Source organism: Microtus oregoni, unplaced genomic scaffold (genome assembly GCF_018167655.1).
Source record: "Microtus oregoni isolate MIOR12 unplaced genomic scaffold, Mior012 000079F_ref0000094, whole genome shotgun sequence".
NCBI classification, from domain to species: domain Eukaryota; kingdom Metazoa; phylum Chordata; class Mammalia; order Rodentia; family Cricetidae; genus Microtus; species Microtus oregoni.
Genome location: NW_024544537.1, coordinates 6,623,642 through 6,630,196, shown reverse-complemented (window position 1 = coordinate 6,630,196; position 6,555 = coordinate 6,623,642).

Here is a 6,555-nt window from a genome sequence, read left to right as displayed (position 1 = left end):
GGGAATTTATTTATGAATTAGTTTTCTTATAAAAAGGTATTAAAAATAAATGGCAAGATAGAAGAATAATCTTCTAACTTGACCATGAATGAAAAGCTTTTGCCTCTGCATACATGTGAAAACACCATTACAATTTATATATAAATTTGTTTTTAAAACTTGTGTGGGCTTTAATTTTAGAATAGATAAACACGTTTTCTTTGTTACTCCCTGTAAGTAGTACTATAAACCTCTATACATAACACAAAGAATGGGGTGTGTTAGTTAGAGACACAGGAGTTTGAAAAACAGTATGAATTTCAGTTCCCAAGATTTTAGTTTTTGTCTTGTCTTCCTTGAATCTAAGATAGGAAACTGAAAGGAATAACTTACAACACAGAAAGCCAACAGATATAAACATATGATCTGCAATGAAACAATGTACTCCTTAGCTTAAGGACCAGAATAGAAAATGAAAAGGTCAGAAAGAATTTTTATAATAACCCTCTCTCTTCCTCTGAATTCCAGTAAGAAAACAGTATTTTTCACTCTTCTGTCTGTCAAGTACAAAGGAAACTGTTTCCCCAATTTGGATAGTTAAGCAAGTCTGTGTTCTTGAGGAACCTATCCAAAGGAGCCATTTCCCTTATCACAGGCAAAAGAAAGGAATAGCTACCTGTAGTGGTTATTTAGCATACCAAAGAGCATGCTGGCCCAGGCTCCTTCAGTATCATAGGTAACTGTTTCACATTTCAGAGTCCATACTGGTACCCTGGCTCCTCTTAACTTTTCTCACCTCCACATTCTTGTAAACATCTCCAGCTCATGTTTCTTTGCCTGCAGCTCTTCATTTTTTTTTTTTTTTTGTAATCCTGCTATTTTGGCTATGCACTCTCTTGATCCTCACTTTGTCCTCTGTCTTCCTTACCCCTCCTCCTCTGCTCTTGTTTATCTCCTGGCCAAGTCCAATCGGCTGGTCATATTCAATCTACTACTTTCTCTCTCTTTTCTGGTCACCGCGAGATGCCTCTGGCTGTTTTCTTCCTCATATCTTCAATAAAAACCATCTCTTTATCTATACCATGGAGCACTCATGTCGTCAGTTCATACACTGTCCACACACTATCATGGGAATAGAAGGGGACTGTAGATATTCATCTTCCACAATGATCATTTTCTTTGTCGTATGGTGTTAGCAGAAGCTGAGCAGAAAAAGCAAACTTTGATGCTTTCCCAGTGGTACTTCTGCCTCTTCTCACTAGGAGAGACATAACAGAATTACAGAAAGGGTAAGGAAAAAGGGGTTCTAAGACAAATAAATATGAAGTGCCACAGAAATTTATGAGTAAGACTGATGTGAGACTAATCTGAATCACAATGTCATGATTAAGAACTAAATAGCCCTATAAATGTCTCTAAGAATCAGATAGCCCATCTGGGTGGCACACAAATAAGTAGACAAGAATCACGATGACTATTCTGAAATCTTAAATTGTCATTCAAATTATAATACTCCCCCACAAAACAAAGGCTACTGTGGCAATGCATTGTTATGAAAATATATTTTATATTCGGAGACCGGAATTTATGCTGAACCTCACAGGCAAAGTAAATACTATGGTTGAGGTCAGATAAGACTTAAAACTTCATTTATATTTGCATGAAGTTGTAGAATATATGTGGTAAGTTAAGTTCTATTTATGACATCAGGAGAACAGGGATAAAATCTATGCCAGTCAAGATGGTACATACCTTTAATTTTAGCACTCCTGAGGCTGAGACAGGTGAATCTCTTGAGGTTTATGCTAGCCTGTTCAATAAAGAGAGTTCTGGGACAACCAGGGCTACATAGAGAGATCCTATCTCAATGCACATATATGATAGCACACACACACACACAAACACACACACACACACACACACACACACACACACACACACACACACCCTGTGATGCTGGATTTCTCTTGCAAATGTCTCTCTTTCATTCTTCTTTGTAGTTGAACCTTCATATGTACTCTACATTTTCTTCATCCATTTATCTAGGTGAACATCTATACCAATTCCGGAGCTTTCCAATAGTACCACCTTAAGCATAAGGAACTCTGGTATCTTAAGACTACAGTTTCCAATGTGTGGACCTCTCCTCTGTCTGGGAACTTGCCAACTCCTGCACTGCTTCCCTCTCCTTGCCTCTGCCTAGGAATAGTAAGCGCTTCCTACTGTGGAGTGTTCAGGAGCCCTGTCATTTTTTATCTGTTTCCCCTCACATGTAAACAGTGTTTTTTGAACCCTTTTGGTCATCTCTGTTTTGTGCCATCTGGCCCCTGTTGAGATTCCCACTGACATAATTTAAGTGCTGTGCTCTTTTTAGTTTATTTCGGCTTTGAATCTTTATAGTGTTGAAGGATAAAAGACAACTCAGAGTCAGGTTGTAGAGATAACTTAGTGAAGGTCTGAGCTGATGCTAGTGAATTCTAGAGCACGTGAATGTGCATATGTCTGTTTACATACAAACACATGCTGTGTGCATGTGTAACCTGTTATTGGAGAATGTATAGCTGCGATGCTAGTCATGCCCATGTGCACCTGCACAGACGTCATCTGCAGCCCTCTGGATCCTTCAGCTGGAGAACTAGTGAGAGCTGTAAATCATTTGTCTCCTCTGAAGTCTAGCATCTTTAGTCCTCAGTCTCTCGCACACATTTAAATATGTTCTCCCTTTTATCATAAAGGTGAGTGTGGAAGCACTTCTTTGATTTAATGGTGGTCATGGCAGCTTTTCTGGAAGGAAGATGGGCTTGCAACTGTTTCTTATAGAACCTGGAGTGGTTCACCACCCCACCGTGCACCCCAGGGCCCAGCATATGCCAAGTATTCACCACATTTGCTCAGTGAATGAGTTATAGTGGTTTCACACTCACAGATGTTGTCACTGAAGACCATATATCACAGAGCATGACACTCAAGAGGCAGAGGCAGAAGGACTGCCTTGAATTCAAGATCAGCCTGGGGTATATAGTAAGTTTCAGGTCATACTGAGATACAGAATGAGCCCTATTTTAAAACAAACAAAACTGAATAAGTGACAGTGAGTATGGGGGCAGAAGAAGGGAAGACAATCAATGCATGAGGAAAAGAGAAAGGAAGAGGAGGACAAAAGGTAAATAAATTAAGAGGGGTCAATGAAATGGCTCACCAGGTAAAGGTGATTGCTGCGAAACCTGATTATCTGTGTTCAATCCCTAGAACTCACACAAACAGTAGAAGGAGAAAACCAACCCCTACTTCAAGTTATCATTTGATCTCTGTAACACACACACACACACACACACACACACACAAATACTTTTTATAAAGTTAAAAGTTAAAAATAATGAGGAAAGAAGAAATGTTCTAGCAAGACACTTTGGGAGCAGGAGAGACGGCATGGTGATTAAGAGCACTTTTTGCTATTACAAGGGACCTGGGTCCCCACATGAATGACAACTCACAACTCTAGTAACTCCAGTTCCAGGGCATCTGACCTTTTTCTTCTTGCCTCAACAGATACCATTCAGGGATATGGTGCACAGACACAGACAAAACACTCATACCCACAAAATAAAAATAAATCTTAGAGCAAAATTTGGACTTGATGAGCTTTCAAAAGAGGGGCACAAAGTCGGGTGGTTAGGATGAACTGGGATGTGAAACATTAACTACCTACAAGCCTCAGGAGGTCTGAGATGCTCCAGGATCTGATCCAGCATCTCCATGTGTTGAGGACCATTGACTTGACTGATGACATCTGTGGAAGCTTCTGCTAAGATCATGTATCAAACCCTCTGGTTACCACCACTTCCTAACAACATAGGAACTGTCCTGCACATTAACTGACTCCTCTGTCCCCAAAGTCCCCCTTATTGTCCTCTATGACCCTCACCCCACGTGTGCTCAGTTTCCACTTCCTTAGAGACCCGAGTCTCTTCAGTTGTTCGCATTAAAAAGAACAATTCTCCTTCTTTAGATGTTTATGTGTTTCATTTTTTCCCAGGATGCATGGATGAATTAAGATCTAATGGGGTGGATCTGGGAGGAGTTAGGGGAACAGGTGAATATTAAAATCCAATGTAAGAAATTCTCAAAGAATGAGTAAAATATTTTAAAGATTTTAAAAATAAACATTTTTAAAATATAAAAATGACTTGACTTCTATCCTACTGTGTTCTCGGCCTGTTTGATTGAACTGCATTTACGAGAACAATTTAATAACCAATCTTACATTTGGTTTCCCAGGTAATCAACATTTACAACTTAAGCTGAAATCTTAAGATATGTACTCTTCCATGCTCCTGTCTCAGAGAGAACAATATGTGCATTGGTGTGTGTGTGTGTGTGTGTGTGTGTGTGTGTGTGTGTGTGTGAGAGAGAGAGAGAGAGAGAGAGAGAGAGAGAGAGAGAGAGAGAGAGAGAGAGAGGGAAATTTTGTTGAAAAGCAAACTTACAAAACAACTATCCACCATAAATGCTGAAAGCAGCATACATATATTGCTTGACAAAAGTTTGTTCATTATTTGCAACAGTTGGTATCAGTTTCAGTCCCTTATATTATTATGTTTAAGATATTTGTAAAAAAATTCCTTATTTCTTCCCCAGGTGGTACATTCTGAGATATTCAGTAAATGCGAAGCAAAAACCCTTTGTTAGGGACACAGAAATATAGACATAGGCAAAGACAAATCATATACAGGGAGGCAAGATTCTGAACTATATAACAGTTTGCAGTCAAGAGGTGATGGAAGACACAGAGAGAAAAATAAAGAATCCAGCTTGCAGTAATGAAAAGTAAAGAATTCAGCTTACAGGGTTCCATTCTTTCATTCTACTATGTGGAGCCTGGGGAATGAAACTCAGGCCATCAAGATTAGTGGTTAACCAAACTATCTTACCAGCCCTAAAGATATTTTTTTAATAGAAAACGTTATATAAGTCCATCTCAAAATCATTTAAAAGGGACATATTAGGAACAAAAAGGGAAAAAGAAACGAAATATATAACAACCAAATTGAAAAAACATAGGACTTAGAAGATGAACTCGAAGATCAAAAGAAAATCATCTAATAGAGAAAAAAAAATGAGCTAAAATCAAACAATCTATTAGAGCCTAAAAGACCTGTATAACAACATCCCCAAATCTAAATAACAGCACATAGCACAGTCAATTTTACTGAGAACAAGTGATAAAGACTTTAAACCTGCTGTAAGAAAATGGAATATTTCTTACAGAGTTCAAATATTTGAATGGTATTATTTTCTACTCTGGATCCCAAGAATCCAAAAACAGCAAGTTTTCATGTACAAAACGTGAAGAATTCTATATGCAATAAAGATCTATTCAGAATGAAAATGTAATAAAGATACAATCTCGGTTGAATAAAAACAGATATATATATATATATATATCACTAGCAGATTTCACACACACACACACACAAGTTTTTCAGACATGTAACAGCAAAATGAATCACTGACTATTAAAAATTAATAAGGAATGATAAAGATAAAATAGAGACAAGTATAAAAAACCATACTCCATTGAATTTCTAAATGTATATTTGATACTTGAAACAACAGAACTATGTATGTCAGGAAGGAAAGTTGATTCAGAGGTTAAGAACATTTGTTGCTCTCACAGAAGACCCAGTGTCTATTCCAGTACCCACATTATGGTTAATAACCATGTAATAGCTCCAGTAACAGGTGTCTAATAACCTCTTCTAACTTCCAGCAACCAGGGGCGTACATGGTGTACATACTCATACACATAAGGTAATAAAACATTTTTTTAAAAATAAAATTAACAATGTCAATTAGTGAAATGGTAGGGATGTCAGAACAAATATCTATCTATATCAGCAGATATTTTCTCATAAAATATCCATATAATTTTATATATTTATAAACACTAACGATAAATATCAATGGAATTCTGAAAAATATCTATTTAAACTTTACTTAGAAAGGAAAGTAAGTGTAATGATCACAAGAAATAAATTCTAAAGTAGCATATTTTCTTGTAATTCATCATTGAATTTATATACATTGAAGTTATATACATATATCACCTTGAAATCTGAGATAAATGTGGCATTACAAGTCTGCAATCTTTGTCCTAAGGAGGCTTAGCTAATAGAATCACCATAAGTTTAAGACCAATCATATGTACATAAAAAGTCTCACCCTAGCTTCTTTAGCAATATAGTGAGAAATACAGAGAGATCTTTCAAGGAGAAAGAGGAGGATGACAATGACTACAAAAAGGATGAAGAAGACAAGGAGAACAAGGACAAGAATGAGGATGAGTCAGGTTTCCTCCCATTCCATGGGAAGATATTGGGAAATGTGTGGCTTTTTCCCAACTCCACAGTTCTACTTCAGAAAGATATATGGGCCAGAGAAAGATAAAATGTTTTAGTTTTCTCCAGTTGAGCACAACATTTTTTTTTCTTTGTCAGAAATTCAAGTGGTTGTTGTGGTGTTAAAACCTTAGCACTTCCACAATGTTTACATTCTTTTTAAACTACCATTTGATCA